Source organism: Ambystoma mexicanum, chromosome 9, assembly GCF_040938575.1.
Source record: "Ambystoma mexicanum isolate Mex_15411 chromosome 9, UKY_AmexF1_1, whole genome shotgun sequence".
Lineage (NCBI taxonomy): Eukaryota > Metazoa > Chordata > Amphibia > Caudata > Ambystomatidae > Ambystoma > Ambystoma mexicanum.
Genome location: NC_090931.1, coordinates 1,337,919,375 through 1,337,942,260, shown reverse-complemented (window position 1 = coordinate 1,337,942,260; position 22,886 = coordinate 1,337,919,375).

Here is a 22,886-nt window from a genome sequence, read left to right as displayed (position 1 = left end):
AAGTACAGCACACACTACGTCATCTGACACTCTTTGGAACCAAAGGGTACTTGATAAGAACATATGCCGGATAATAAATAGAATGCTGCCATTCCAGTGTGGACAGTTCCAGGAAATGGAACACATATGCTATATAGCCAAGCATTCTGGACCTCTACTTTACTTACTGGCACACTACCATCCAAGAAACTGTGTTCTCCAGACTTTTGCACTTCGTTATATGGAATGTCATGATCCATAATGATTCCATGCATGCAAATGCCAGGTGCCAGATAAAAGAGCTTAAGAGGATAACTGTGTGCTAGATGACCCAACTTGTGCTCTACCCGGAAGAGTTTGGCGAGGGCACTACAGCCGAGGAAGGTGGTGAGATGCACCTGCTCACCTGGAGTCAGCACAATAGCATTGCCTAGAGAGTAGTGGAATTGCCTCAACATCCTAACGTTTCGTGCAGGACCTATACATTTTGTTAATAATGTGTTTGCCAATAGAGAAATTAGAACACAGACGGCAGCGGGGTAGAATCAAAAGTGGAAGGCATGGCTGGGGTTCTAGATGTAAATGGGGATTCAGGGTCTTGAGAAAGGAAGTGAGAGTGGGTGAGAAACTAATGTGTTCAGGAAGAGAGTTTGATTATTTTGGAGCAATGCATTAGAATGCTTGATATGAGGTTTTTGCTTCTTAGACCAGTGGAGGTAGCATTCAAGCGTTTATTGTCATGGTGAGAACACATCTGGCTATGGTTAATATCTCATGGAGATGAGGTGTTGGCTGCAAGAAAAGTAAATTGAAGGTTATGCAAAGACTCTTCAAAGGTTGCTTTGCCTCTACAGGTAGTCAATGTAAATTGATTAAATGTGCGATGACGTTTTCCGATAATTATTGTGGCATGCAATGTGCTATGATTGGTGCCAGTGATGATTTGGGGAGCCCGGGTCGGAAAGCATTGACCCTCCTAGGGTAGAGAGTACCAGAAGGCCTGTGCAGAGAAGATGCAACTGGTAGATGACTTTTTTCATTGGTCAGGCTAGATGGTCTTGCTTGTTCATGTTTGCATCAATGGTGAAGTCTGGGGATTTGGCTGATTTCGTTAGTTTAGCTGACAATTGCAGTGGTTCAGTGGGCATTTTTTAATACCATCAATCATGCTTCCTGATTTTAAAGGATCAGGTTTAATTTGAAAGTCACCCACAATCTTAACTGAATGAGGAACAAATTTAGGTCAATGGTGCTATCAACAGATGATGCCTTCTGAAAGAGTTCTGTATAATCTGTAGAATGTAGAATAGTGATTTTGCTATCCCTAGGTTTACTAGGTTCCTAGTGGTTGCAAAAACGTATTAAATATTGGTGATGTAACACGGGGTACTTTGCAGGGCATAGGGAGAGAGCTGGATCTTGAAGGTTCTACCTGCCTAAACATTGCTATTGTGCTTTGCCCTACTTGGCATTTGATTGCCTTGATGGTCAGCTGAGATCACTGGAGTGCCTCAAAAACCTTCTGTAGATGCGCTAGCTGCTCCGCTTAGCGGGAGCAGAACACATCAACATCTTCTCGGTAGGGATGCAAATGTCTCCTAACCCACACAGAATATGGTTCACTGTCTTCTAGAACATGGCAGGTCCATTGTTCAAACTACAGGCCTTTACCTTGAATTGGTGTAAGCCCATAGGATTAGAGAACACCGTTTTCTCTTTCATAACTAAGGTTAAGGTGATTCGATAATATCCTGAATTCAAGTGAAAGGGGATCAGGTACTGAGTTGCTTCTAACTTGACCGCATGTTCATCGGCTTGTTGGATGTAGTGGGAATATGTCGTCATGGCAGTAGGAGCTCCCGAAAGCAGTGTTGCAGCATAGAATGAGGAGGCCCCCTGGGAGCCATGATGAGGATATAACTCCCCCAAGCTTAGCAACAAAGCACGGGCTACACCACACTCTGAGCTGGCCTGGGCCACTAAGTATGCGCAGTGTGTCTGATGATCATCCTGGTGCAGAGTCATGCCATGCACTGCACTAGGTGAACGATGCAAGCATGTGTTTTAATCAAACCTCAAATCTTCCACCTAGCATAGAGATAAGTGGGCTGTGACTGGCTCGTGAGTATTGACATCCAAGTAGACCAACCATCTCTGTGCGTGGCCAGTAATATATCACACAGTAATGATATCATAGGAAAACATGTTCATGCAGGCTCAGCTAGTATAGGCTAGGATACCCATGTATGGATTTCTTCTTGTTGTCTTTGCCCTTAAAGCCAGTAACACACTCCTGACACATTATTGCTGCTGCATGGATGCTTGGTCAACCCCCCCCACCACGATGTAAGAATACTTTTCATGTTGACTTTGCCCTTAACACCAGTAAGACCTCCAATGCCACCGTAGGAAACCATTTACTTGCTGCCTGCACAAGGGTGACCACCCTCCACATGTTAGAAAACAAATCAAATTAGTCTTGCCCCTTATGTGATTTAAAATACCATGCCACAGAAAGAGAATATTCAGTCTGCCTGCCCCATTGTGCTACAACCCCCCCAGCCCAAATCCCCCTCCATGTAATAGAATTCATCAAGATGGCTTTGCCCAAAAATACAGTAAGACATGTATGAAAACAAGTATGCTCCTGTGCCCCTTGCGTGGAGCCCCAGTCTTGCATGCACACATTCATACATATTCACCTCCCAAAAAAGCGTTTTGAATAATTTCTTTAAATGGTGCATTATACAGTACACTTTCTGTAAATAAAATGGGTAAAAAGCCACAGTTTGCAATTGGTTTGTAGGGAAACTCCATTCCAAAAATCCAATAGAGGCAATCAACAATACTGGAGCATTTCCCAACATATTTTCATGATGCCTTTGTCCACAATACATATGCCAGTATGAACCCATTTTCTCACTGGCTGTGCCCATACATTTCCATGATGGCTGCTCCGATATATGCCACTATTTGCATATAAGAACATAGTAATGTTTGTTTTGCACATAATACCAGTAGTGATGCTATATGAAAACATGTCCATGCTTGCTGTGCAAATATATGGCATTATCCCCGCATAAGGACATACTTCTGTTGGCTTTGCCATTAAAAATGCCATGCCACAGTCAGAAAACATGTCCAAATTGGCTGCACAATATGGGTCAGTCTAGACAGGTAGTAACACTTTTCATGTTTTCTTTACTCTTAATTTCCAACAGAAAATGCTATGCCACAGTAAGAGATAGCTAGACTGGTTGCACCAAAATGCCAGTCAATCCACGTAATAACACTTTTCATGTTTACTTTATCATAGAGGTCTGGAATAAAATGCCATGCCACCATAAGTAATAGCTAGACAGGAGCACCAAAATGCCAGTCTAGACACGTAATAGCACTTATCATGCTACCATACAATAGATGGTCAGAAAAAATGTCATGCCACAAAAAGAATAGCTTGACTGGCTGCATTAAAATGCCAATCTAGCCATGTAATAACGCATATCATGCTTTATGATAGATGGTCAGAAGAAAGTACCATTCCACAGTAAGAAATGGCTATACTAGATAAATGCCACTCGAGCCAAGTACTAACACTTACCATGCTTTCTTTTATCAGAGATGCAGAGTAAACAATGCCATGTGTGAGAAACCTGAGGGTGTTCTCCCATGTAAGACCCGAGAATCCTCTATTCAGGTGGCCTGGGGAGGGCCATTGCTTTTGGATCATAACCCTGGGGTTGGACAAGTGAGGGAGGATCACCTGGGTTGGGGAGTCTGGGGAAACAAACCTGGTTAGCCCTCAGGAGAGACACTGTTTCCTACCAGGACAGTAAGAGATGACAATGACATCCCTGAAGTCTTCATAGGGTATTTGGGTCACTCTCTCTCAAATCCTAGACAGACTTCCCACTACGGTAGAAGACAAAGAAAAGGGCAGCATAAGAACCCAGTGGAATGGAACCTTTTTTTCAACCTTGACACCTACATGTTTCCCCCTACATCAGATCATAGGACAAGTTGTAAAAATCATTCCTCTCGTTCCCTACTACCAGCAGTTAGAGATAAAATAGGAAAAGGGGAATTAACTAGAGAATATAGACCTAAGACCTGGTATTCCCCCTCTCCCAACTTTCAGTCACCTTATTACTCCTCAACATCAATAAGGTGTTGTAATTATTGTCCTGTTTCCCCCTCCCCATTTCCACCATATACTGAGACGAGGAAGAAGCATCCACGAGTAATGCAGATTACCTATGGGAAAGATGTCTATAGTAATGAGAAGAGGAAGATAACTAGAGAGGCATACTGCAGCACACTACCAGCATGTCCCTCTTATAAGGTCAGGCAGAGTCAGGCACCTGGCATCAACTATGCACACCTGCACTCTATTGAACACTGATCAAAGTATAAAAGCTGAGCTTTACTTAAGAAAACAAATGAGCTGTGGAAGCAGAATGCCAAGGAGTGACAGCCGAGAACACCAGAGTCATCCGGTGGAGAACAGGTGGCCGAGACGCTGACCGGTTGTGTGAAGTATTGTGAAAGAGCATGGCGAGGGAGCTATGTCTCCATGGAGCCGGAATTGCAAGGCGGACCCTGGAGGGTGTGCTGAATCCTGTTGTCGGCGTTGGAAGGTTCTAATTTCTCTTGGCATGATACAGACCCCAGGAATGTCTGAGGGGCAGGAGGAGAGACCCTGACCTCAGCGCGGATAGAAGCATACATTGTGAGCAGCATCGCACTGACCAGTGAGTTTCTGGCAGTATGAGAAACACAGTGCGCGTGTGAATCTGAAGCCGAAAGGAGAAGCATGCGAGCAGCATGGAAATGAAAAGCAGTTAAAGTTAAGCTATGCAAGTGGCACGGGAAAGAAAGCAGTCAAAGTTAAAGCGTGCAAATGGTACAGGAAAGAAGACAGTGTGAAAGTAAAGTGTGCAAGAAGCACAGGAGGAAAGGAAACGTGTAAGTGGCATGGGAAATGAATCAGTGTGAAAGTAAAGTGTGCAGAAAGCACAGGAGGAAAGCAAAGTGCAGTGTCCTAGAGGCACAGCAAAACAGTATTACGAATCTGAATGAAGAGAAAGCAAGGAAAGTGAGATGAGGTATGAGAGTGGTTGCACATGGGGTAATGTCAAGCTATGAGTTCTCGAAAGTCTTTGATACACTCCAGTATTGAAAGAAAGATAAAGACAGGGCTACTTGTGTGAAGGTGAACAAAAGGGAGCTACACAGAAAGTGAAGTGGGAGCAAAATCCCCAAAGCAATGTTGAATGACTGGTTAAATCCATGGGAGAAAGTTGTGTCTTGGAAAAGTGAATCCTGAAAAGCTGAACTTTTGTGAAACTGTGGAACCAGAGAGGCTTAAGCTTGGGGAAGGGAACCCTGGGACGGCTAATGGACTTGTAAGATTTAAGAAGCTTGGTGAAGGGAACCTAAAGAGAATCAGGGGATGTTTGTGACAGAGAGGCTTAAGGTTAGGGAAGAGAACTCGGAAAGGCTTAAGAGGAACTGTAAACTTTAAGAAGCTTGGGGAAGGGAACCCCAGGAGAACCTCCAACCTTTTGCAAACTATTCTTTTTAAACAGTGCCTTGAAAAACCAAGGGCACTTCTTTTGAATTGACTTCCTTTTTTGAACTGCCAAAGCAAAACCTGAAGATAAGGCCACCTGAATCCAACCTTGTATTATACTTCTTTTTGGAACACTATTTTCTTTTGGAAAATCCCTACACAACTTTTTGTTTAAAGTATGAGGACAAGCATGGGTTTGACACAGACAGACTTTGTTTTGGGAGTTACTGACATCAACCATCCTTAAAAACATCAGTTGAGGCAATACCCAAAGTAGAGATAGGGCAAGATAGGCATTCATCCCAACCCAAGTATTTCAATAAAGGTTTTGAAACTTGTAACCTTCTGTGTGTGTCAATTCCTGATACCGTGCCTGCTTCACACATGCCACGGTAAGAAATGGCTAGACTGAATTCACCAAAATGCCTGTCTAGCCATGTTGTACCATGTACCATGCTTGCTTTATCATGGCTACCCAGTAATATAATGTCATGCCACAGAAAGAAATGGCTAGACTGGCTGCACCAAAATGCCAGTCTCGCCACGTAATAACGTAAGAACACATATCATGTTTATTTTATCATAGATACGTAGAAATAAATTGCATGTCACAGTAAGTAATAGCTAGACAGGAGCACCAAAATGTCAGTCTAGTCATGCAATAACACTTATTTACATTACATTTATATTTGTATATTTATATCGTGCAGCCAATGGCCTGGAGCCATACAGGCACTATACGAATAGGGAGACTAACATACACTAAGACCAATATCAAATGGGGGCCACCATGAGTCACCCCTGACAGTAGTGGACACTTATCTAAATAAGTAAGTCTTACATTTATTTTTAAACTCATTGAGAGATTTAGTTTCCCTCACGCCTGATGGGGTGGAATGACATGCTCTGGGTGCTGCTACATAGCAGGCACCTTTGCTGACCTGAGTTAGATTGTATCTGGGCATCGCCAGCAGGCTGGCATAATTTGATATGAGAGTTTTGAAAACAGGTTTACACTCAATTGGTTCAGCAGGGTATTGTGGGTTAAATCCCGCCAGACATTTAAAAGTTATTATCAGTAGGCAATATTCTATTCTGGCCTCTATACAAAGCCAATGGAGCATTTCATTGCCTCTGAAATATGATTAAAAAGAATGTAATCCAACAACTGCCCTACCCGCAGTATTCTGGATTATTTGGAGTCTGGCGCAGTCGCACATTGCAATCCCAATTAGGAGATTGCTGCAGTAGTTGATCTTGGAGCCAACAATGGCCATAGCAATTGTATAACAGCTTTTAACTGTGAGATATGGTCGAATCTGAGATAACAACCTTCTATAGCGGGCTGCGGATGACACAAGGCCATTAACTTGGGCTTGCATGATGAGAATTTAATTGAGATAGACGCCTAGCGTTTTTAACTTTTCACTACTATCAGTTCCATCTTTTCACTATTCAGAACAAGTCCACTTTCGAGCATCCGCTCATGGATCATTCCATATCCATCATTGATGGTCCGGGTATCTTTCTCATAGGTTGCTGAGGGAGGGATAACGCATTGTGTGTCATCTGCGTAGTTTGTAGAAACATATCAGTCAACCCTCCAATAACTGGAACAAAGGAACCTCAAAGATATTGTATAAGGACAGTGAGAGGCATGCTCCCTGTGGGACACCATATGGCAGTCGGGCTAGACTGGCTTCTGCTGTACTACTGCGAAACCTAATTAGCCTGTTCTGTAAGAAGGATTTAACCCAAGCTGCTGCGCTATCAGTGAAATTTCAAATCAAATGCGGCAGACATGTCCAGCAGCATTAGTTAGACTGTTTGTACCTGATCTATATTTTGCAGTATGCTGGACTTTATTTATTTTTATTGCATTGTTCGCTTTTGTTAGGTGCTTATACAGGAGGTAAATACTGTTTCAAAGTGCCCACAGGTGCAACAGGGAGGTGAAAAGGGGATAGGAAACAATTTAAAATACATAAAAATATTAAATACAGTGGGGGGGCAACCTACTATGCCTTGTGAGTGTTCAGAACGTGCTAGTGCAGAAGGGAGGGGGAATGGGATAGGTGCTGTGAGGCTCATAGGTGAGCAACGAGCGAAGTGCAATCTAAGGTAAGTGCGCGCCACCAGGGTGGAGGGTGAGCTGAGCCAAGTGCTGAGGATAGACAGAAACTGGGGGCGTTTCGGGGTGGGAGGTCAGGGCCCCGAGGATGCATAAGGGCCCTGAACACCAAACAAGCAACTGTGAGATTAGCAGAGGAGAGTGGGCGAGAAAGAGGATGTACAGAGAAAAATGTCTTGAGGAGCTTCCGGAATTTAAGAAAGTCCTGCTCAAGACAAAGAGCGGGGCCTAATAGGGTGGTCTCCGTCCTATAGCCTGGTCTAAAGCCTGACTGGCACTTGTTCGAAATGTTAGAATTGATCACATGTTTAAGAATCCGTTCATAGGCCACCCTATCCAATATTTTTAAGAGAAAGTGGTGTTAGTAATTGGTCTGCAGTTGGTCGATGTATTGGGATCCAGTCCAGGTTTTTTGAGCAGCGGTGTGATCCACGCACCCTTCAATTTCTCTGGTACATGATTTTCCCGGAATGACTCATTATCACATTTCGTAAGAATGCCTATCAGTGAAGATGAACATGCTTTGAAAACAATGGCTGGGCATATATCACCCTTAAAATGTGTGGGTTTCATTTTACTGATAATAGCTGTCAATTCTTCTTCCATAATTGGTTTGAATCTAAAATGATTGTATGTCTCTGTTTGATAACTTTCACTAATGCCAAATGTGCTCATTTCTTGGTTATCTAACAGAGCATCCCTGTTCCTTTGGAGCAGTATGCTTTGTTTAATCTTATCGAGTTTGCCCAACATGGCCTCCGGTATGGTTGTGAACCATATTACATCCTTCAATTCTCTTGATTACTATTGGCACCAGGATTTTCCAATTCCCTAAGGATCTTAAAACCTTCTTTGGAATCATGTTGAGCCTCAGCTATCCGTACTTTGTGCATGGATTTTTTAGCCTTTACAACTGCTAATTTATATGTTTTTGCCACGATGCTGTACGCTTCTTTATCTATATCAAATTCTGTGCTCTTCCAGAAATAAAAGTGTTTCCTTTTGTATACCTTGAGCCTTTGTAGCTCAAGTGAGAACCATACATTTCTTTTTTATCAGACACCTGTCTCGTCTTCAATGGGGCAATGTTATTGATGGCTTTAGAGATAGTCTCTTGATAAGCTTTTATAATTTTGTCCGTTGTTTGTAAATTAACTAGGTTATTTGAGAGCAGGGCTATTCATTCCTCTATAATCTCAGGCTGCAGTTTCCAGACATTTCTTGATGTAATCCAACTTTTTTGTATAATCCTTTTCTTTATTTCTTTTGCCAGTAGTACTTCAAAGTGGATAGAAAATATGGTCTGACCAGGGACACGGTGAAACATTGGGTTTGATGGTAGCAATGTTATGCGTTACTACCCAGTCTAATGTGTTATCCTTTATATGTTTGGCATCCTTAATTAGTTGGGAAAACCCCAGACTAGTAAAGGCCTTCTCCAATTCTTTGGCTGGCTGATTGGTACTATTTCCCAGCCATAGATTAAAGTCTCCTAAAACAATGAAATTGGTGGTTCATTTTAATAAGGTTAGCAACATATTCCCCATCTGGGTGATAAAATCTGGTATTGATGTGGGAGGGAGAAAGGCTAGAGCTACGTTAATTGCTATGGTTGACTCTGTTTGGATTTTGACGAACAGTGTTTCACACCCCACTGGTCCTATTATGTCTATTTCCCAGATCTCTATGCTCATTTTGTGAATAATCACCACGCCTCCCCCATCTTATTTTGTCTATCCCTATGTAGGATATTGTATCCTGAAGGAATAGCTAAACCCAATGCAGGTCCAGCTGTTGATGAAGCCATGTCTCTGTGACAGCACATGCGTCCAGGTCATGTTCCAGGATGAAGTCTGCCACCTCAGTGGTATGTTTAATTAAGGGTCTAGTATTCAATAGTATTACTTTAGGTTTCGACAGTCTTCCTACTTCAGAATTTTTGTCTGTGTGTGTGTTTCCTTATTCTTGTTTTGTATTCCTCTCTTGCCATTGAAATATTATGGGTTGGCAGCAGTATCCCAATAGCTGTGTACTGGCTCTATGGTCGGGATTTTGTTACCTTCTATCATATTTTCTCTTTCCTGAGTTGTGCCCACGTGGTGAATATTCATTGGGAAACCCCTGGAGAAGCTGGTCCTCCGCTAACTGACCCAGCACTCTGAGCTTGTTGGTTGCCTCCACGACCATCAATCAGGATTCTGAACATCCATAGGCATGGAAACTGCTCTTCTGAACACCCGTGGGGAACTGCTTGCCTCTCTTGATTCCAACTCTCTAGCTGTTCTCATTCTACTTGATCTTTCCTCTGAATTTGATATGGTCAACCACTCGATCTTCCTAAAACCGCTACATGGTATCTCGGAGCGGGCACCAGACTGGCCTCCCTATTCCTCTTTGTCTTTTGCCGATCTCCTCAAATTCTGGAAGCTCCTCAAGACTTTCCTCTTCACCTCCTCCGTCACCCTCTCCTGCTGTGCTAATACCCAACAGTCACTCAGATTGGTGGCCCGGGACCTTATGTGTCCTTTTAGGTCCCGGCCTTCCGCCCAAATGCCCTCAGCCATTGCCCCATCCCACCACTTGCCTTCGGGCAGCAACTGGCTTGTGTTCTCACAGGAATGCCCTTATTATTGACAGATGAACACTCTGATCCAAGCGATCTCTGCCAGACACTTACTGTTTACACCACTGACTCCTTGGCACGCCCCTCTGTGTAACTCCTAGCACTTACCCCTTTCCCTGTCCCTTCTCTCTCTCCCTGCACTTGCATGTTCTGAATGCTCACAAGGCCTAGTAGGACTGCCGCTTTCGTGTTCTTCAGTTTATTCTATTTGCCTTTGCGCCTATGTTCCCTCCCCTTTGCCCTGTGGGCGCTTTGAAACACAATTTTTTGATGTATAAGCACCTTACAAATGCACAATAAATAAATAAAAAATAAAATAAATCAGTATTCAACATTGGCAGGTCCCTTGTAATATTCACGGCAATGATATCTTTAGCAATTGTCCCATGAGTCTTTGAGCGGGTATCCATTTTGTTTGTCACAGTGCCTGGCATACTTGAGTGTATATATTCAATGTTCATATGACAAGCACTGATGCCTGTTTGTCGTTGTTCAGCTGCTTATAACAGAACTTTCTGATCTATGGTCCGGTTAGCAATATTCGTACGGGCGGTTTGTATTAACTCTAAGAGATGCATAATACTGAGAGTGACAATAAATGAGCTTACCTACGAAGAATCAATTTGACAGCCGACAGCACAGTCTACATGGACCGGCACAGACTGGCTAGTTGCTCAGGTGCCGGCGCTCAGGCGACTAGTAAGCAAACAAATAGTCACGTGAACTACAGTACTGATGGGAACTGGAGTTCACCATGACGGAGTGCAATAGAAGGAAGCACTTCAGAAAGGAATAACTACAAGCATGCAAGTATTTAAAAGAAGTACAACAATTCAATTTTATGTTCTAAAATATATACTTGCTTTATCATCGATGCCCAGTCAAAAAAGCGATGCCACAGTAAGAATGGCTAGACTGGCTGCACCCAAATGCCAATCTAGCTAGGGAATATCAGTTATAACACTTGCTTTATCATAGATGCCCAGTAAAGAATGTCATGCAACGATTACAAATGGCTAGACTATCTGCACAAAATGCCAGTCTAGCCCCATAATGACACTTGCCATGGTTGATTTATCTTAGATACACATAGGTACAGAAATGTCATGCCACAGTGAGAAATGGCTAGACTGGCTGTACCAAATTGCCAATTTAGCCTCGTAATATCACATATTATGCTTGCTTTATCATGGATGGATCCCCATTACAAAGGCTGTAGTACATGCGCACCACCTTGTCCCCACCCACCAAAATCAGCGTATCTGCAGCCGGTCAAGCACAAACACCCTAGCACACATATTCATACAACATTCAGTGACTCATTTACACACATTATTCACACGCTCCTTCACACACACACACCTAGTCACCCATACAACAGGCACTAACTAATTTGCACCCATAATACATAATACACCCTTGCATGCATGCTTGCATACATATGCATCAACCACATATGCATGTACACACACTTACAAAAAAAACGTTTCTTGCATGCTGTTTCTCGAATCTGTCACCCTCGAGGGACTCCGCTCCAGACAGGCCTCTGGCTCGTGAACTCCACGCAGACAGGAACCAGGTATCAGGTAATGTTTCCTGAGCCAAGTCAGAGCTCCTCCATCCTGCACCGCAACATTTCTTTCTAAAGGCAATCATTCCCTCGGACTCCAGAAAAGAAAAACAATGTTTTAAGCTCGACAGGGCTCCCACACTTTCCATGCCACGACCTAAACAGACGAGCCTTCCATCACATACAGCAAAGCGTCTGCACTTAGCTAGTAGCCTTTCCGCACGGCTCCTTTAGCTTTGCCAATCTTAAAAGACGTCACCTGGAAGAGTCTAAAACATCAATTGCTTCATTAATTGCTTAACAATTCGCGCGGATCGACTATGGGATGTGTGTGCGCACCAGAGAACGCATAAAGGGACGTGTGGCCATCAAGAATTGCAATATATCAAATCTAGTAGCGACACATTGCCACCAACATATCCATCAACACATCAAGAGTGCTGGTGACACGCGGACGTGGCGGCACACGTCCATGAAGCACAACTGTAGCCCCAGAAAAGCAATTTCGATCAGTAAACTTTACACCTAACTTGATAATAAAGCCCTGAAGAAAGAACAGTGCCTCCTCTCGTCTTTACAGGAACTTCCCCTAGAGGTGCTTTATCTGGCATGCCCAGTGCTGGTCATTGGGCCGGCTCTCGGCGGATCCGAAATCCGGCACCAGATGTGTAGCCGGATCTCGGGATCCGACCAGGGTCAGCCACCCAAGCCCATGAACCACGCTGGAAAAAAGAAAAAGGAAAAAAAAAGCGTCCGCGACGGCAGCATTTGCCGTTTACCGCGGCTTTGGCACTGATGTGTAATGCACAATGCTCACTACATGTACAACTGAAAGGAATCAGTTGTACATGTAGCGAGCATTGTGCTTTACACACCAGTGCCAGAGCAGCGTAAAAGGCAATGCCGCCCTCGCGGGCATTTTTTTTTTCGTTTTCTTTTTTTTGCACAACAAAATGAGCCAGGGCTCATCAAGGGGGCCTGACCTAACTGCAGGGGTCCTGCTGGCCCGTTAGGCCACGCTCCCCCGAGGAGCCCCGGCCTAATGGGCCACAAGCACCCCTGCCAGGCAGCCTTTTGTAGTGATCAACACCCTCTCCCCTTTGGGGAGAGGGTGTTGATCTCTGCATTTATTTTCTATAGGCTTGCCTGGCAGGGGACAGGGCCTCGCCTATTCAGCCTTAATGGTGGCGCTGCCCCTTGCCAGCTGGGTAGGGGCAGCGTCACCATTAAGGCTGAAAAGGTGAGGCCCCTGGAAGCAGAGGCCTTGTTCCTTAAGACTGAAACTCCCACGAATCCGCAGGAGCTTCAGTATTTAGAAAGCAAGGCCTTTGCTTCCAGCGGCCTCACGTTTTCTCCATAATGGTGGCGCCGGCCCACGTGTATCACTTGATTAAAGGGATGCCTCGCAGGTGTGACGCCACCATTAGGGCTGAAAGGCATTTTTTTCTGGAGCCTGAAGCTTTCGCACACGAGCGAGAGCTTCAGGCTTCAGAAAAAAATCCTTTTCGTGTAGTGGCCGGGCTGGCAGGGGAGATTAGTGGGCCCCACAGGGTCACACCTCAAATCGAAATTTCAGAGCCTGCTGGGGCTGAGCCCCGGCAGACCCCGTCCCACTTAAAGCCCTGGCCAGCGGTAAAAGGCAATGTTGTCTTTGTGGGCGCTTTTTTTTCGTTCTTTTTTTAAGTAGTTATCTGACTGGATGGCCACTGCCAACCCTGCCCCCTCTAGACCACGCCCCCTCTGCCTCCCCCAACTCCTCCCCCCCGCACTTGTGGGATCCCCCACCACATTTTTTCCATTTCCACCACTGGGCATGCCTATGTGTTCCAATGTGTATCCCATGCAATGTATTATCACACAGCTTTCCCTGTCTTGGGTGAAGTTACACCACAGAAAGTGCACAAGTGGACTCCTTTCCATGTCCGCTAATTAGGAGGCTTAGAAGACCCTCGGCTGCCCAGTTATCCATGGAAATTCACTTTCTCTCAACATTTACGGTTCTTTCGGTCTCGGCTCTCTTCTTTCACGACCCCTTAAGACAATCATTTTCAAAACACGCACATGAACGCGCGCACGCGCGTACAGACACCCACACACCCACATGGTTTAAGCGCTTTTGCAATGAAACATGTGTAGACTAATCATGTGACACCAGGGCTTTAAGTGGGGTAAGAAATCGAGGGGGGGCCTCATTTGGGGGCGTGGCTTGTGGGAGGTGCGTGGCCTAAAAAGTACGCAAATCGTAGGGTATACACACAAATATATATCAATGTTATACATTTGTGTGCGTACCTTACTATGGTTTGTGGACTATGCAAGCCATCTTTTCTAAACATAGAAATATGTAACATATTTCTACGCTTATAAAAGATGGCTTGCAAAGTACACAAACCATAGTAAGGTACGCACACAAATATATAACATTTATATATATTCGTGTGGATACCCTACGGTTTGCCTAGTTTTCAGGCCATCTTTTTTAAACATTTCAAATTTATAAAAGATGGCTTTGAAAGTACACAATTCAAGCCATCTTTTATAAAGCTTTGACTACGGACATAATTGTCCATCGGCAAAGCTTTATAAAAGATGGCTTGAAATGTGTACTTTCAAAGCCATCTTTTATAAACCTCGAAATATGTCGAGGAATCCCCAGGTTCGCCGAGGGTTAAAGACGCCTCGGCGACCTGGGGAAACAAAGGGACAGTAACTGCCTCTGGTGACCTCTCGCGCGAGGGGTCCCCAGATGCAGTTAATATGACTGACTATGACTGACGGAAGTGGCAGCCAGTCACAGCATCGCTGTGGCTGGCTGACACTTCTGTCAGCTTGCCTGACTTCATTGCAGGCGCATCATGGTCGCGGCGGCGGCCGCGACGGGATAAAGCATCCCGCCAATGTGGTAGGACGGGGGCCCCGGCAGGGCCCCGGCTCAGTCCCACTTTTTGGAGACTGCCGGAGCCCGGCCCCGGCAGGCCCCGGCCCACTTTAAGCATTGTGTGACACTCATAACTGAGAATAAAAAACGGATATTAAAAAAGACATATTGCATGAAACAAATTGCATATGTGATTTTGTCTTTAAAATGAGAACTAGGCATCACTGTGCAGGCCTTGCACACGGTTTACTCTCATTCAAGGAGGGGGGCATCTTAACGGCACCTGCTTTGCAATGGAACATGCGCAGGGGGAACTCTTTCCGCATGTCCAACTCTAGCAATATTATCATAAGAGTCTTCTTATTGGTCAACATAGGACTGGGAGTTGACAATGAATATGAGCTCAAAGGTAAGAATCTGAAAAACTGGTAATGGAGTTACTTATGTGTTTTCGAACCAGATGTCATTCTGCTGTAGGGTGACCAGATTTCCAAAATCAAAAACCAGGACAACCAGCAACCAGGGACGTCATTTCACCAAAATGCCAGGGGTGGTGGAAGTGACATCACATGACCCTTGACCCCTGATGACATCACAGGAAGTGATGTCATTTGACCCCACCCCGAAGTGATATCGCGGGAAGCGATGGGACACAACCTTTCACCCGTTGACAAAACAGGAAGTAGCATTGTACACTACGAAAAATATGGTTACGATATCACTATAATGTGATGTACATTTCATACAAGAATGGATCGCCATATTTATCGTTAATATCAGTGTGAATAGGCACACATTACCAAATTACTGTGAATGCAAGCAGACGTCCATGACCAAATGATAATTATGTGTTATTATATAGCACTTACGCTTAAGCGCTCTATATAGAAAAAATATACACCCAATATCACCCAACCTGTGTTGGTACTCATTTATCGATTTCAGAAGGATGAAAGGCTGAGTTGAGGCGTTTAAGAACAGAATAAATTAGTGACTCACCCCCTGAAGTGTCCCTGAAATAAACCTTTAATGAGTCTAGCAATTATTGTATAGCATTTCAGAAAGACACATTTTTTGGCATTCCTATTCTTTCTTATTTAGGGTCAGTGCTGAAAGTGTTAGACTTGTGGCACTCCTGTTCTTATTTTTCTTCTTTTTTTTAAAGGGGCCTGAACAAGAAAGCTAGCCACTCCAGAAGTAAAGAGCCGCAAGGGAGACCTCAGATGTCGCAGGCAACCCCTAAATGACATCCCTGGCAGCAACATAAAAGAGGGACTACAACATTGCAGCCCACAATTAAAGCCCTTCCCTCAACACGCCCCGTACAACCACCCACAATCATATTTCCAGCACTTCTCCTTTCTATAAACTGTATATGATCTACTTTGTGCAGTTTTGTCTGTGAATCTTTGCATGTTAATTCAAAAGAAGCGTTTGCTCTAATTGATATTACATGGCTTGCTGTACAATCATTTCCAAGCCAGTCTCTGTGGCACAGTCAGTAAGTGTTGTGCCTTGTACCTGAAAGGTTGGGGGTTCCAGCCAATCCTCCAACTTCAAAATTCTGAAAGTGTTGTGAAAAACAATTACAATTTTAACTACCTGAGCCATCATCCATGCAAACCCTGGATAGGGTTTCTAAAATGAGAAAAACTCCAAGGACCCTGGGACGGAGGGTGATTTCCTCGGACTGTCCTGGGAAAACCGGGACGTCTGGTCACCCTATTCTGCTGACTCTGGCCGGGGAAGGGGTCATGCCCAAGTCATCTGTAGTAGGCTAATGCAGGTAGAGAGTGATATAATGTTGTTGTTATGTTAAATGCCAGAAGGGATGGCACAATTTAGCAGAATATTACAATATGCACATCCCAATACAGAGGTCATCTTTTCAATATTATGTAGCTTTAATTCTCCTTCGGTTCTTTCCTCTGTATTTTAATGTCACGTGTTTTCTGGCCCTATGCAATTTTTGTCATTTCACCTTTCTTTTCCGGCTATTTAAATAATGCACCTCATTTTATTGCATTTGTGGACAGTTGTCATTCTCCGTTTTTCTCTTTTTGTCTCTTCTTGCATTCCTCTTTTTTTTGCTGCGTTTCCCCCCTTCGCCGTTGTCTGCAGTTATCGTTGTTCATCAATTTCCCTTTTCTCCTCTTTTTTAGCTCTGTTCTTGGTTCACAAATTCTCCTCTGCTTGTATTACTTTCTCCCTCCGTTTTTATTTCTACCTTTATTTCACCAACTTTCCCCTCTCATGGTCCCAGAGAGAGCCAGTGCTCACCCCTGACGTCACCTTTCACTTTCAGTGGGAGGGTCTTGCTATGTGCTGGTTGCAGAGAGGTGCGTGGGACACAGGGATATCATTACCAGGCTACAATACTAGTGATGTTCTTATTTCAAGCACAATGTGTTTGATGTCACGACTTACTTGGAATATAAAATATGTTTGCAGTCATATACAGGTAAATAGGACGCGTCACGTGTTGTAAGAAAATCAGCTACAGGCATTTATTTGGAGATTACAGTTATCATGAGGTATAAGGAAATCGGCTACATGTTTTTTGTTGTTTTAATTATTACTGGCTTCCCATGTATTTTTTATTAATCGTCATTTGGAAGAAAGTGTAATAATAGACCTTTGAAATACAATTGCTGTTTTGTCATTTGCCCACTAGATGGCAATACAAGATCATTTAATGCAGATAAAGTAATCATGAACAGTACACCCTCTTTTGGCGTGGCGGTACACCCTTTCGGTCCGCCCCGCCTACTTCACCGCAGCGGCCGTTTTGGCGCGGCCATTCTAGCGGAGGAGCATTTCTGGCGCGGTTGATTTGGGTGTGAGGGACGTTTGGACGTGGCTGACATTGCAGCCATGTCTAAACTCCTGCACGCAATATCTGTGCACTGTTACATTATATCTGTTTGTAGTATCATAAGTTATCTCATATTTTAAATTGAAGGGGCTTAAATATTTGCCACAAATATGCGTGAGTGACCGAGCGCAGTGAGGGAGTCCAAACCAACCAATTGGGGTTCGTGGGGCTTCTTGCCCAAGAGCATTTCTTGAATAATGGGTTAAAATGGTGCATTATCCCGCACACTTTTTACAATCGCTTTTGCAGGGTAACACATGAAAAAACCCAATAGATGCAAGTCACTAGCAGTGCATTGAAGCATTTCCCACCACATTTTCATGATGCCTTTGTCCACAATATATGCCAGTATAAAAACATTTTCACATCGACTGTGCCCATACATTTCCATGCTGGCTGCACCGATATATTCCAGAATTCCCATATAAGAACATACTCATGTTTGCTCTGTGCCTAATGCTAGCAATGATAATATAGGAGCACATGTCCAATCTGGCTTTGCCAGTATATGCCAGTACCTGCACAGGCGAACATACTTAGCTTTGCCTTTAAAAAAGCCATGCTACAATAAGAAAATATGTCTGACATGCACTCACTTTAAACCGACTACCACTCTCGCTTATATGCATGGCATTCTCATCAGGACTATATACTACTCAATCCGACTGGTCTAAACGAAACAAGTACAAATGCAGCCAGTAGATGTCAGTGTTGTCACATAATTAATACTAAGGGCTTGATTCATGGAATTCTTTACATGGTTCAAAGTGACTTTGTACTGCTGAAAAGTGACTTTGCACTGCAGACAGAAACCCTGATTCATGGAACCATGCAAAGTGTATTTTTGCAGTGCAGAGTCAGTGCAAAATTCATTTTGTACTGCAAAAATGACTTTGCACTGACTGCACGAACAAAATTCACTTTGCACAGTTCCATGAATCAGGGTTTGTGTCGGCAGTGCAAAGTCCCTTTTCAGGAGTGCAAAGTCACTTTGATCCGTGCAAAAAATTCCATGAATCGGGCCACATGTGCTCGTGCCTGTAAATTGAATTTAAACATACTGTAAGTGTGCAACAGGTAACACGTTCAACAGGTCTAGAATATTAATCAAGCCAATCATGGCGGCTTATACCACTCTTTTATGCATGTAACATTCTGTTTTGATCCTTGCTTAATATAGGAGGCAGAATTTAACAAAGGAAAAAAAACTTGTCATAGCAATATGACAGAAATATTACAACCTATCACGGATTAAATGAGCAGAGCAGAATACAGACTAAATTGAAAAAAAGTTACCTAACTGTACCCACCATTTTACATTCTGATCTAGTGCTCCCTCTCCCTCACTCTCTCTCTCCCTCCCTCTCTGTCCTCTCTTTGTCTCTCTGTTTCTGTGTGGATGAGAGTTGAGATGTCAGGTGGGCATTTACTAAAGCCACCCCAGCCGTTGCTGACAGCTGCGTGTTAAAAGGATAAAAAAAAACAAATATCTTGAGGGTGTTGGGGCTGTTTTAAAAAAAAAAACAAAGCAGCCATTTTAAAAAGGAAACACATTAATGATACTGTTATTTGTACTTAAGCTCAGCTTGAAGTTCACTTTCTCCCCTGCCCTCTCCACATCCTCCCTACTTTACACCCCCACCTCCAGTGACGCTTAATAATGTAATTTTGTATATTTAAATAGTACTCCTCTTTAGTTTAAAACACTTCCTCCTTAGGCTGTTACCTTTATAAGTCACCTGCTTTCTTATATACATTTGTTTCTGTTTGTTTTGTTTTGTCACTGGTATCCGTCCCACTTTTTTACACCCGCATAAACTGGCTCACCACTTGTTCTCATCTTTGTGATATTGTACAGGCGGCCTTCTGAGAATGCCTCTGCCATCTCTGAATGTATAAGTAATTTCTGACCGAAATGAACACCCCTGTTCTTCAAATAAATACAAATGCTAACATTGTAAACTAGCTCCTTTTAATATTTTACAATGCTAATTACCAATGTTCACTTCTAATATATATTTTAGTCGTAATAAGAAAGTTACACTTGTCTTACTGAGTGACGCATATTATCAAAACCTACAATAATCATGCAATAATATTTTGATAGATGGTTATCATTCCAATATGGACAGTCTGGTAGACTCATCGTGTACTCTCTCGGGGATGAATAACACCAGGGAAGGATCCAGCATGCTTTGCATCAAATCATAAAGCATTTTGGGAACTAAAGACTGAGCACAGAGCTTCATTTTGTTTCCAATAAAAGGGTTGTATACTTGCATCACTAAGCACATAATGCACACCAGGCCATTTTTCACTTCACTCACCCTAACATTTAAATGCGTGTTGCAGTGAACCACATAAACTGATGCGAACAGGTTCAGACTTCGGATGTAAGGATTGAGTGGCTCTGACGTCAGCGTCTACCTGCCCACCTTAGGATAAGGATAGGTGTGGACATGCCACGCGTTCTCCCATCCTGAAACGCTCCTCACACAGTTGCTTGAGTGAAACTCCACCTCTACTGGAATTGCGTATTATCCGTTGTTGATCACACCATAAATTAGACACATTTACCAGCCTACAGAGATTTAACTTAAAATTGCACCCCCGCAGGAAAACAAACAACCCCCAAGCAGATTAACTGAATGGGAGCCCAGGCATACCTCAATAAGATTCCCTCTGAGCTCACGCAACAACATGCCGAACCTGACATGTATGTACTGGTGCACTCGGGGAAGGCTAGCTCAGAAGGCAGACATCATCCCCACAACACGCTGGCCTGCAGGGGGGGCTCGCACCCATCTCAACCTCAGAATTCACAAATATGCTGAAAACACACAAATGCACCTCAAAATTGACGACATACACCATCACTGCCAAATCGACTGAGCCTGCATTTATCTTGCTGGGGAACCGCTCCAAGCACGCCCAGACTCGGCAGACACCAATGAGGCTAGAAGGAGTCACTCTGCTGCTCAACCATCAGCCTAAATACTCTGAGTGCATCATCGACAGACGTTCTGGTGGAATCAGGGACGCTGGGGAGCAGAGGCTTACTCTCCTTAATGAGAAAGTAGAGAGGGGTTGTCTGGTCCACTAACAGTAAATGTAAACAATGTTGTATTGTAAGGAGCAGGCTGCGTTGGTGCTGTTTGAATAAAAAATTAACATCTATGTAAAAACGACTACACTTCGTCTAAACCTTTGCTCAATTTGGTGTTTCAGCTGCAGATTGTTGTTTCTGTTTTATGTGTGTGTATGTGCTGTGCCCTGTTATCTGTTAATGGTCAGCCATAAATTATGCGTCTTTCTCTTTCTGGGCTGAGCAGTGAAATCAAAGTGTGTCATTGGTCAGCCTGTCTGTACTGCGGTGGCCCCTGCCTGCCAGCAGAGGGCAGTGCTGTGCTATGCTTATTGTGTAACTTGTGAAGACGCTTCTATGAGTGAGAGCTAAGGAAGCCATTGTACAGTGGGAGAGGGGCAGATGATGACAGTTGGGTCTGTCGTTCGAGCCCCTCTGGCAATTGTTGACTGTAGCCGTTGCAGACCAGTGGATCTGGTATGGTGAGCTATGGCATAGGACTAGGATTTTTCACTATTAAGGCTTCTAGTGGCCACCTCCTAGGTGGGTAGTGTGTCCTCAACATGCAATAAAGAGATTGTAGAGCTGTGTAGGCACAGTTCTTTGGTGACAGATGGAGAATATATTTGGCACCTGAGAGCGAAAACCTTCGTAAGTGGCCCAGGTATGACCCCTGTTGAGCATCAGGGTTATTATTTTAGAGAATATAACTGAAGGACTGACTGAAATATCACATATCTATGACCTTCTAAGAAGTAATGGTAGATGGTAGATGTAAATATTTATTTATAAAGCCCCTAAACACAATCAAGTGTTTCAAAGTGCTCAAGGAGGGTGGGAACATGGGGAAAAACAGCAGTCGCTCAGAGCCCTTGAAATTCTGAGACGATAATAGTCTGCACAGGCAGAGTAAGTGCATCTAATACATTTAACAGTTGAGACACAGCAAACAGGCCTGATGACCAAGTGCAATTAAGGGACAAGGGAGAACAGACAGACGATCTCCAGGCCTGGTGCATTTGGATCGTGCAAGTGCACAGACGGTAACTGGGAAGAGAAGGTCCAAGTGCACCCAGTCGATGGAGGTTGGGGTAAGTGCAGAGAGAGCCACTTCCATGGGTTATTACTCAAGTACAGTGAGGGTGGGTGGGGTGCAGGGCCCTAAGGCAAGTGCGAGAGAGGACTGCAGGGGTGCCCGGGACCTGTGAGACTCTGAGGTACACCAGGCGGCCAGTCAGCAAGCTGTAAGGCAGAGGAGGGAGGGAGGGAAAGAGCAGAGAGCTAGGGTTTAACAGGGTAGAGGGAGAGCGAAGGAACAGGAGAAGAGGAAAGTCTTCAGAAGTCTCCAGAACGTAAGAAGATCAGGCTCCAAACAGGGGGCAGCAGGGAGGCTTTTCCAGGGGGAGGCACCTGCTGAGGATAAGGATCTCCCTCCACATCTCTGCTTGGAGAACCGGCTCACTCGCAGAAGGTTGAAGATAGATGAGCTGAGTGCCCGTGAGGGACAGAATTTAGGCAGGCAACGCTGCAGGTACGTAGGCCCCCTAATGGCGTAGATGCCACCTCATGCCTTAGAATAAGAAGAGGTTTGGGAATTGTTTTACAACCCCCCAAAGCATCCCCTAAGTTTGTGGTGCTCAAACGTTGTGGGCTTCAGCAGATCCACTAAGTAGCCCCACATGGGTAGTATCCGACACCTGGACTGTGGGGTATCAGCAGATGCATTGATGTATGCATGTGTGGCCTTGTAATCAGAAGGTGGAATCAGGTGGCTTGTCCCCTCTCGCGCAACTCCCCCCTCACGTGTTCTATAGGGACCAGGATATAATTCAAAAGACATTCTGCAGAGAGCCCAGCGGGTGCTTCTGGGTAGATTTGACGTTGTGTCCAGGTGCCATTCAAGTGGCTCTATTGAGTGTCACATCTATTTGGGGCTGCCAGTTTTTAGCTGATTGAGGGGCTCTCTCTGAAGGAATTTATAGATTGGGTGTAATGCATAGTGTGTCCCCTACAGTGTTTGACTCGTGGTACTGGAGGATACCTCGAAGGGTACACTGTATGTTTGGGTGCAGAGAAGAAATGTAAGATTGGCCTCCAGTTTTCTGGAAAGAAAAGCAGCCAGTGCTGGAACTTAGCTCTCTCTTTTGCCAATGGCATAACGTCATCTCAAGCT